The sequence below is a fragment of the Coptis chinensis genome, unplaced genomic scaffold (genome assembly GCF_015680905.1).
Source record: "Coptis chinensis isolate HL-2020 unplaced genomic scaffold, ASM1568090v1 utg157_pilon_pilon, whole genome shotgun sequence".
Classification (NCBI taxonomy): Eukaryota; Viridiplantae; Streptophyta; class Magnoliopsida; order Ranunculales; family Ranunculaceae; genus Coptis; species Coptis chinensis.
In genome coordinates this window covers 343,710-355,313 of record NW_028238108.1, presented here as the reverse complement: position 1 = coordinate 355,313, position 11,604 = coordinate 343,710, and positions in this window count along the sequence as shown.

The following is an 11,604-nucleotide window of genomic DNA, read 5'->3' as shown; positions in this document are numbered from 1 at the left end:
CTCCTTTTGCACCTTCCTCTTCTCGGGATCGTGACCCCTCCCTTTTCCTCAAAAAGAAATGAGCAACCTCGGGCAGCAAGCTTGTTTTTAAAGACGAAGTCGACCCGGCGAATCTTTCTATCTCCCCACGATCGATTCGCCGCTTCCACGAAAACTCTGCTACCAAAGCAAAACAAAGACATTAGAGCGGCTATCAAACGTTTTGAAAAATAACAACGAGAAAAGTGTTCTACCCACGGATATGTTACAAATCCTAGTTCGCGAGTATACACCGCGCTCACGATAATTGCCAACTAGCAACAAGCGGTCTCTTAGTCCAGGCCTCATTGCTTACTCCATCGATCCACGCGGAAGCGGCGTCGTCATGGTTTGCAAGCTAAAGTTCATGTTCCCGATCGACGTATCACATAGTGCTCCACTATATCCGATACCCCTATGTCATATTCCCCACTTTCGCGTTCGCCAGTCGAACACCTTAAATAATCGCCCGGTGTTACCCACGAACCGACGGGGAGACTTCCAACAAAGCGCCAAGAAGTCGCGATACCGGTTTGAACGGTATGTGCATCTGGCGCTCTCGGTAACCCTCCTGATTATAACTCCACCGTTGCTCGGGGGATATACTCCTCACTACTTAACATTTTCACTCACCATTGGCCATTATATCTCCGTCGGGGACATTAATCCCATCGCTGCCCCATTTCGGGGAAAGAGTTAGCAAAGACGACGGTTCACACTTCTAGGGGGCACATCGGCGATGCCGACCTCTCCCCTCGACGGCGATCGCGCCACATCATCTCGACCGAGATCGGGCATTACCCCCGCCTATCCTATCTTCTTCTTCTAACTCAACCCCAGCGCCGACACTGCGATTCTTCATCCTCGTACTCTCCACAACTCAAAGATATCTCTCGGACCTCCTCCGGCCAAAGTATCATCGAATCGGACATTCTAACAACCCCTTTTCTATCAAATATTCAGGTTCTAAACCCTATAGCCTTACAATAACCTACTTACTTAAAATAACAGGCGGACGGACAGAGGAAAGCAAATGGAAATGGGAAAGATACAAACAACAGAGCACTCACCGGGAAACCCTAGGCGTTTTCGCGGAAGAAGAAAACACGAAGTAACTTTTTTCGTATTCCAAATCTGATTTTGTATAAACCGCCCGTTCGGTTACAAAGGTGTAATCATTACGCCTTCACGCTTATAGCCCGCACCGCGTGTTCCAAGGCACCGCCTTTCAAAGTTTCGCGATAACGCGGCGACACGCCGCTTCAAACGATTACGATTCGCGTCGCGTGCGTAAGTTAAAACTACCTTTTCCGCCAATTCCGCGAGGCCACAACATTCAAAAGTGGCTCTACCGGTCGGTTCATCCACTCACTTGTTCGGCTCACGCTTCCACCACGCTTCGTCGGACTATTTCTCTCGCCGGTAGCGTTTCCCCTACACCAACGCCTCTACCGGAGGGGGTAGGGGCGATATCCTCATAGGGCATCGCTTTTCGGAGAGCATAAGCGAACTGAAGATATCGACCTCCAAGACGGACCTGAGAACGGCCCTAGCGTGATACACGTATTACAAAGATAGATGAATCAAAGGCGACCTCCAAGACCGACTGCAAAGGCATTTCGGTAGGTGGTTAACGAAGATATCTCGATCACGAACTTCGCCAAATCTGAACGCGGCGAATAGAAACCGCCCCTTTGGGGTAATGATTGCCAAAATCTTAGTGGTAATCTCAACACCGGGAAATAGGGACTACCGCATCTACCCCAATCATAACGAGATCAATTCAACACTCATCCGCGATCTCCACCCTACATTTGTACAAAAGAATACACGCGTGTCGAAGGATCTCCTCTCTAAAAACTCTATAAATACCACCCTCTTTGGAACTACGCCGGACCTGATTCTTCTCAAAAAGGAAAAAGGAAAAACGAGAGAAGATCGTGAAGGATTCGCTCACAGCGACCTCGGTCACATCAAAATCCTAACCTTTCCGTTCTTCCTAGTTGTAATTGGGGAGAAGACCAAAACGCTCCTTTACATCGTGCATTTTAGAGTGTCTTCCCTCCCCCTTAAATGTTCTTCTCGGTTGGTTCATTACATCTCCAAGGCATGATGGATTCTTTGGATGAGTTCATCCGTCATGAAAATCATTTACTTTTACGGAAGGCACATGTATATTTGATAACTTCGTATTTTCATTCTTGGGAAAAGGAGAAAAGTAAAATACAATTATGTATAAGTTAACTTTTGTCTTTGATTTAAAAAAAAAGCATGGTATGTTCTTTCTCGCAAACAATGATTTTGTAAAATACATGAGATGTAAATATTTCACTAGGGTTATTGAAATGATTAGTTACTATGTGAAGTCTTCAATATAGTATGGTATTAAATAGGCAATGGAGCAATAGAGGAGTTCTTGCCCAAATGCCGATGGATCATAACGCATTGGTCACAAGGTGGATATCCGGAGAGATGGGTGCATAAGTAGTGTGTCCCTTAAGCGAGCTTCAAATATTTACGATATGGAGTTGGATGGGTGGATCCAAGGCTGCAGACCTTATTATTGAATGGGACTTGGGTGATACCGGAGATTATCGCGGGAGGTGATTGGCTTGCAGGGTTCAATGCAACTTCCATTCCGGCCGAGCGGATGAGAATGAAGAAGTCCCACTGGCGTGGACTCGATCTAGAAGGTGAGTTCAAAGTTAAGTCAGCATTTGAGGAAATTATTAGAGTGAAAAGCGATAAGAAAAGTTGGCATTCTAATGCTTTGTTGCCGGCGCCTTGGATGGAAAAAAGTCCTTGACCCTTTGCTTGGAAAAAGTCCGCACCAGTAAAGACGCGCCACCGCTTTGGAAATTGATAACAAATCTGTTGCCGACGCCTTGGATGGAAAAAGTCCACTTGTTGGAGTTATCCCTCACATGAGGAGAGAAAGAGAGGAAAGAGAAACGAGTTGGAAATGTCGGAAATGGAAATGTCGCCCGTGCTTTCGAGAAGCGCGACTTCGGCTCGAGTTCCAAGTAGAATAGGACCAGCGCTCATAGGGCGACCCCTTTCGATCTCAAGACATTGAGGCCTTCCGTCCGGTCTATTTTTCGTGGGCTTTGCTACAGTACCCGTGAAATTTGGTTTTGGAGATAAAACCAAAAATCAAGGTTTTGGAAAACCTAACCTAACAAGTCGAAGGATTGGAATCCGGACAAAACAAAAGAGAGAACCTTTTGGAGAGACAACCACAGTAAAGAGATAAGAGTGATCTAGTAAGGTGAGAGACCTGTAGGAGAGATTGTAATCCTCCTTCCTACTTTATTAAGAACGGCTCTTGTGTGGAGTAGGCATCATTGGCGAACCACGGTAAATCTTTGTGTTGTGGTTTTTTTTCTGCTTTACATTATTATCATTTGTTAATAGTTGTTTAGCGAGTTGGGCATGTTAGTATAGGTTGTAGTTGATATTTAGATTTTGTCCGGGAGTTGAATTGTGTTCAAATACAAGTTATCCGCGGTAGTGGGAACCGATTGGTATTGGTGTAATCCCCAACAAGTGGTATCGAGCCTTGGTTAGAATAGCCTAGGGTGTTATCCGAATCTTGGTCGGAAGGGAAAGGTGTTTTAAAATTCGAGAGAAGATTTGAGGTTAAATAACTTGTAGAGATGGACCATTCCGTGAACACTCGTATGATGAGTCTGAATAGGAAGAACTACATCATCTGGAAAGCCAAGATGGAAGACTTGCTATATTGCAAGGACTTGGCACTTCCCATGAGAATGAGGGAGTAAAACCAGAAAAGGCCCGATGAGGTCGAAAGTGGAAAAAGCTTGATGAGCGATTGGATACATTCGGACGGTGGATTGACGATAGTGTCTTTCACCATGTGTCCTAAGAGACTACGGCCTTGATCACGTGGAAGAAACTTCGAAGACCTATATGAAAGGAAGTCGGTGGAAACAAAGTGCTAGTCGTTAAGAAGCTTGCGCATTAGTACAAAGAAGGTTCTTCAATGTCCGAAGCATCTTAATGAAGTACGAGTATCATCAATCGGATGCATTTGATGAAGATCGATTTGGGAGGCGAAGTTGAGGCTTTGTTTCTATTAGGCTCTCTTCCGAAAGTTGGGAGACATTAGGTTTCTCTACATGGAGCGACCAAGGATGGAATTGTTACCATGGAGATGGCTACCACGCCTCTGTTGAATGAAGAGACTAGAAGGAGTGCAAGAAGCGGCTCCTCTCACTTTCCGGAGGTCCTTTTTCACGAGAAACGGGGAGAGGTCAAAAGAAGAAAACCATCTCGTTTAGAGGTGATGTGAAGTATAAATCTAGGGGTGAAGCTAGAACTCCAAAGGCAGAGAGGCAATGTTACTATTGTGCCACCCAAAGGCCACTTCCGGATATGAGTCGCAACAATCAAGAAGAGGGATGAGAAGAATAACCGTGTACATGAAGACATGGTGCAAAAGGCGGAAACACGGCGAGAGATACTACCGCACTAGTCGAGGACCCAGTGGGAATGTGTCGGGATTGTGGTGTGTGGGCCGTCTTAGTACCTCATGTCGATATCTGAGTGGGTGATAGATATCTGGGGAGCATCCTATCACGTCACACCGCACAGGGGATTCTTCACTACCTACAGCTGTGGTGAATATGGTGAAGTAAGGATGGGTAACAGTGGAGTCTCGAAGATTATAGGCATTGGAGATGTTCATGTAGAAACCAATGTCGGCTACACCTTGACACTCAAGGGATGTAAAGACATGTCCCCGACATACGGTTAAGCCTAATTTCGGGCGGGGAAATTAGATGATGATGGCTTTGTAAACTCGTTTGGTAGCGGGGTATGGAACCGAAAGCGCAGGTTCCATTGAAAGCGGCCGGAGGAAAGAAAACTTGCTCTCTTTACAAAACACAGGCTAGTTTGTGTAAAGCAGAAGCGAATGCGGCAGAAGAAGAAGCTTCATCTGAACTGTGGCACAAGAGACTGTGTCACATGGGCATAAAAGGGATGGAAGTTCTTGCTAAGCAAAAGGCCTTGCCAGACATCAAAGGTACAGACAAAGAAAAGTGGTTGAAGGCCATGCATGACGAGATGGATTCTTTGCATAAGAATCACACCTATGAGTTAGTTGAGAAACCCACAGGGAGAAAAGTTCTCAAAAATAGGTGGATATACAAAGTCAAGCATGAGGAGAACAATCCTCACCCAAGGCACAAAGCTCGCCTTGTTGGAAGCGGATTCGGTCAAAGGAATCGGATTGACTTTGATGAGATTTTCTCTCTGTAGTGAAGATGACTTCTATTCGGTGGTATTGGGTATGGCCGCAAGTATGAACCTAGAGGTTGAGCAGACTAGATGTTAAAAGCACTTTTTCTTCATGGAGACCTTGAAGAAGATGTCTACATGGACCAAACTTGAGAGGGTTTGAGGTCAAAGGCAAGGAGCACCTAGTATGCAAGGTGATAAAGAGCTTGTATGGGTTGAAGCAAGCACCGAGACGATTGGTACATAAAGTTTGATTCCTTTATGGCGAAGCAAGGATACAAGAAGTCCGCTCCCGATCATTGTGTGTTTGTTGAGAGATTTCCGGATGGGGATTTCATTGTGTTATTCTTTGTATGTGGATGATATGTTGATAGTTGGCCCAAACATCAACAAGATATCAAAGCGAAGAAAGACTTGAGTAAGTCCTTTGAGATGAAGGATGCGGGTCAAGCAAAGCAGATACTTGGGATCGCGGATCACCGTGACGAAAAGAGTGGAAAGTTGTGGCTTTCAAGAAAGCTACATTGAGAAAGGTGTTGAAGAGATTCAACAAGGATCAAGCCGAAACCCGTCGGTTGTCCGCTTGGTGGGCCCGCATGACCAAAGAGATGTGTCCTAAGGGTGAGCATGAGCAGAGTCGGATGGAAAAGATTCCTTATGCATCCGCAGATGGGCGGTTTGATGTATGCCATGGTGTGTACTAGACCGGATATTGCTTTTCGCCCGTTGGGGTTGTAAGCAGATTTCATCAAACCGGGTAAAGAACATTGGGAAGGTGTTAAGTGGATATTGAGATATCTCAAAGGCACTTCCAAATCATGTTTGTGCTTTGGTGGAAGTATGCCCTTACTTGAAGGCTACTAATCGATGCGGACATGGCGGTGATGTTGACTCGATGAAGTCCACCTCCGGTTATCCGGGTTACTTTTGCGGGGAGCGGTTTCTTGGCAATCTAAGTTGCAAAAGTGTGTTGCCCTCTCCACTACGAAGCGAAAGTATATTGCAGCCATCGAAAGTGTTGCAAAGAGTTGCTATGGATGAAGAGGTTCTTCGACGAACTAGGGCTAAAGCGTAAAACAGTTTGTAGTTCTATGTGATACCGAGGCGCCATCCACTTGAGCAAGAATCCGAAGTTTTCATTCTAGATCCAAGCACATACACGTCGCGTTATCATTGGATTAGAGAAGTACTCAAGACAAGCATTTGTGTATCGAGAAGATCCATACCGACAAGAACGGGTGGGATATGATGACCAAAGTCTTACCGAAGGTAAGTTTGATGTTTGTTGTGCTATTGCGGAATGGCGACACTCCTCCCCGCTGATTTGGCAATTGCATGGAGGTAGCCCCTGTTTTCTCGGAGGGGAGATTGTGGAGTTATCCCTCACATGAGGAGAGAAAACAGAGCCGGAGAGAACGGGCTTAATTCGGCGTTGAAATGTCGAGCGCCAGCGCTCGAGAGGGAAGCGACTAAGCGTGAGTTCCAAGAGAATAGGGCGACCAGGCCATAGAGGGCGACCCGCCGATCTCCAAGATATTGGCCTTCAGGCCTCGGTCTATTTTTCGTGGGCTTTGCTACAGTACCCGTGAAATTTGGTTTTTTGGAGATAAAACCAAAAATCAAGGTTTTGGAAAACCTAACCTAACAAGTCAGAAGGATTGGAATCCAGACAAAAACAAAGAGAGACAACCTTTACAGAGAGACAACCCTGTAAAGAGATAAGAGTGATCTAGTAAGGTGAGAGACTGTAAGGAGAGATTGTAATCCTCCTTCCTACTTTATTAAGAACTGGCTCTTGTGGAAGTAAGCATCATTGGCCGAACCACGGTAAATCTTTGTGTTGTGGTTTGCTTCTACTGCTTTACATTATTATCTGTTGTTAATAGTTGTTTAGCGAGTTGGGCATGTTAGTATAGGTTGTAGTTGATATTTAGATTTTGTCCGGAGTTGAATTGTGTTCAAATACAAGTTATCTGTGTAGTGGGGAACCGATTGGTATTGGTGTAATCCCCAACACTCCTGATCTAGAAGGTGAGTTCAAAGTTAAGTCAGCATTTGAGGAAATTAGAGTGAAAAGCGATAAGAAAAGTTGGCATTCTAATGCTGTTGCCGACGCCTTGGATGGAAAAAAGTCCGCAGCCACTGCTTGGAAAAAGTCCGCACCAGTAAAGACCGCAGCCACTGCTTGGAAATTGATAACAAATGCTGTTGCCGACGCCTTGGATGGAAAAAAGTCCACTTAGCATCAAGGTGCTATGTTTGTCGTAATCATGAAGGAAGTTTGAGTCATTTACTGTGGCACTGGGAGAGCATGATAAGACAATTTGAGTTTAAAACCCATTGCTCTTATTTCACAGAAACCATCGATGCATCTAAGTCTAGAACCTATGATTAAACTATTGAATTGTGGTGACCCTTTGGCACCATTGTCACTTGATATATCATGAAAACAAGACAGTCAACTTATAAGAAGAAGGGTTAATTAGGCCAGCTGCTATGCTAATAACTAGGCACTCCTACCTTAGATTGACATTTCTGAAGGTCATGAACTCTTGGAATCTTTTAGTACTCCTACCAAAAGCTCCTCAAATTAGGATATGTTCTTGGTGGACTTTGCTGCAGTAAACACTTGATCCCCACTAAGATAATTCGAATATGAACACTCTAAACTTTAATTGAAAAATCTAAGCTTTTACTACAACCAATAATCATAAATCTAAGCTATATATTGAATTAACTATCACAAACAAGCAATAATAATGTAAAGTAAAATTAACCGCAATGAGATACGACTTCCACAAGAGTCCATCATTTTTATAAGTGTGGGAAGGAAAATTACAATCATTTCTATCAAGTCTTTCTAAACTTACTAGATCTCTCTTCATTAATCTCTATTTTATGGGGTGTAGATACTGCGGCCCATAATCTTTTTCACTGTGACTTTTCTAATCCAAAACAAGCAAGGTTTAACCTAGTATAAAAGAAGACCTATGGGCATGTTCTCCTTGTTAGAATAGTTGTATGAACACAGCAACTAAAGTAGAACAGAAGGAACAGTAGCAATGAAGAAACAAGGGCAGTGATGGCGGGAATAACCAAGACGCGGATTAGACTGTCCTTAAGGAAAGATTTCGCCCCTTCCAATGGTGCAGAAAGCCAACAGTGGCGTCTTCCTCACAGGATTCAATAGTTAACAGCAGCCTGACTTTGCACTATAACAGACTACCCTCTAGAACAACAATATAACTCTATTTGGCGGTTGACAGGAAAAAAGAAGAAGAAAATGACTGGTTTGAGTTTTCTGTTTCTCTGAGTTGAGTTTCTGATCAAGTCTCCTCTCTCTATGGACTCACAGTCCTATTTATAGAGGTTAGGAGAAAGAGAGACCAACTCCTAATAGAACACTGAAACTTGCTGCTCAAGAAAAAGGCAAAACAAGTTTAGGCTATTGGTCAAACCACTACCCCAAACAGTAAGCCCAAGCCCAGGCCCGAACCCTACCCGATGTGGTGGATAACCAATATGGGACTATCTACTATGCACTAAAGTGGAGAGAACACCATTTGTTCATCTCGTCCACTTTGCACACACACACTAGTATTTAGAAATACACAAGAGATTCCAACACTCCTTAGTCCTTATTATTACTTGACCGGTTGAACCCATTCGTGACATAATAACCGGCATTTTGTGTCTTTCTCCCACCGCTATAAGTCGAGTGCCCAACCAAGAACAAGACACAGTACAAAAAAAACAAATATAAAAAATTGGAAAACCGAAGATCCAATTTCTCCCTTTAATATTATTGTTCTAGAGTCTTCTCATTGACGCGTCTACAACATCCCATTACAATTCAAAGTTTGCTTATACTATTTTTTGTTTTCGTCAATCTTATTCTATCTGTTCCAATGGCTGATTGGTCTAATTGCTTTCCGATTTAAATGGAAACTTCCATTATAACCTTTTTCACTCCGACTTTCCTAATTCACTTTATTGGCATAGTATATAATGTACTATACATGTTTTTGCACTTTGGATACTATACAATTTTCTAGGCACTAAACTATATTGTACTATCAAAAAATTATCACTTTGCGACTTGGAAGTATTTCCGGTCAATTTTTGCTGATGTGGCCACCGGCCTATGCCACGTGTCCGGCCATCTAGACATGTGGCATTTTTGAAATACACGTGGTACCTCAATTTGAAAACTTGAAACACTAACTCTCAATTGCGAGTTTAACCTTCTTCCTCAATTTGAAAACCCTAACTCTCAATTTGAAAACCCTTATCTTCTTTTCTCTTATCCAATTTCCTCTTCGCGCTACCAATTTCTTCTTCCATATCTTGTTTTGTTTTTGCAGTACTGAACTCTTCTATTTTCTCTTCACATTTCTCCTCTGCTTGTGTTTTCACATTGACCATTTTTTCTTCTTTCTTCTCGTCTTCATCCGAGTTTGTAATATCCATTGCCTCTTTTCGTCGTTTCTTCCTTTCTCTTCTCTCTTTTCGTTTTCACAACACCATTTTCTTCTTGTTTATTTATCTGTTTACATTTTCAGCATAGCCTTCTCTTTTTTCTGTTTCCTCCGATTCAGTTTTCACAATCTCCAAGACGTTTCTTTGGTTTTCTTGTAAACATATTCTACGAAGTTTAAGTGGATGAGTGCTACGCCTTTTCACAGTTACTTGGGAGCTGTTTAGATGAGCATCTGCAGAATAAACTCCTGAAATTTTAAAAGAAGAAAACAAATTACATTTGGTCGTAAGATATCAAGATAAAAAAAGGAATGATAATTGATAAAGAAACTTGATGAATTTGGTCGTAAGCCACCTTCCACTCTTTTTAGATGTTTTAAAATCTTTTGAGCACAAGCTTCAAAGTGCATGCGGACCTTTAACACCACAAGTAATCAAACCGATGAGATATTGAAAAATAGATATATGTTAGCAAGAAATGCTAAAAGAAACATGGTATTATTTGATCGAAATCAGAAATGTTTGAACCTTTCATACGCTCTTGAGGTTTGGTTTGATACATCCGGCCTTATCCTCTTGATCTTGTTCTCAACTTCAACCGTAGGTTCAAAGGGACGAATGTACATCTCAACTTATGCGTGACATGAGTGCACCAAAATAAATTATAAAAACAAATGCAAATAAGCGGGGCACTATATAATGCCACATCAAACTCTTTTTTCCGAACCGATCGTTTCATGTGACTCAACATTTTTATAAATTTTATGCAAATGTGATACGGGAGTTTGAATATGCTTCGAATCAAATGATCCGAAATTTTTCTTCAAATAATCAACATATTATATGACCTTAAGTTAGACAAGTATGCCTCATCAAACATATAAGAACAAGGTTCTATAATGGCATATATCCACCACTAAATCTGCAAAAAAAATAATATATGTATATAGGAAAAGAAGTATAACAACGCTAGTGATCATACCGTTCATCAAGGCCGGAGAGACTTTTGAAGAAACCCGTGAATAAGACAACAACTTCATAGGAGCTAGTAGACTAGTTCGGGCGAACCATATCTAGTGATGCTTCAGGCTTTGGAAGAGACCAGGGGGCGGCATAGTCTCGGTGCTTGCTAAAGTCAGCGACGAGCCTACACTGAGAAGAGATCGGATGTGCAAATGGATTGGGAGGCGACCTGACTTGTATTTCCCCTCAAGAATCTTCACCATGTGCTCATAGAAGGCCTCTCTTGAGGCAAGTCATCGGGCACACCATAGTGCGACCAAAGCCAATATCTTTGCATTTTTCTATCCTTCTCCCCAATGCAACAGCGGTTTTCCATAATTTCATCAAGTTTGTCCTTTCTCATACTTATCCCAAACTTGTCTCGGAAACCAAATTTCTCCTCCTCCCTAGAACTTCAAACAGCATCATACCAAAACTGTAAATGTCACATTTGTAAGACACAGGCAATGGCATCCACACCTCTGTGGCTGCATAACCAGGGGTTCCTCTAAATCGATCAAGGTGACATGGCTCAAATCTCTATTACAAAGCTTAGCCATTCCAAAATCCGTAACCTTAGGACAAAGATTTGAGTCGAGAACATTCCCAGCTTTTATGTCATAGTGAATTATTCGCTTATGGCAATTCTCGTGCAAATACGAGAGCCCCTTTCTTTGTATCAATTGCAATACCATACAACTGCTCCCACTCCACATTAAAGGCGGTTCTCATATAAAATCTTGTCCAACGATCCATTCTCCATATACTCATAGATAAGTGCTTTCATCTCAAAGATCAAAGCAAAACCCATAGAGTCTAACTAAGTTTCGATGGTAAGTTCTG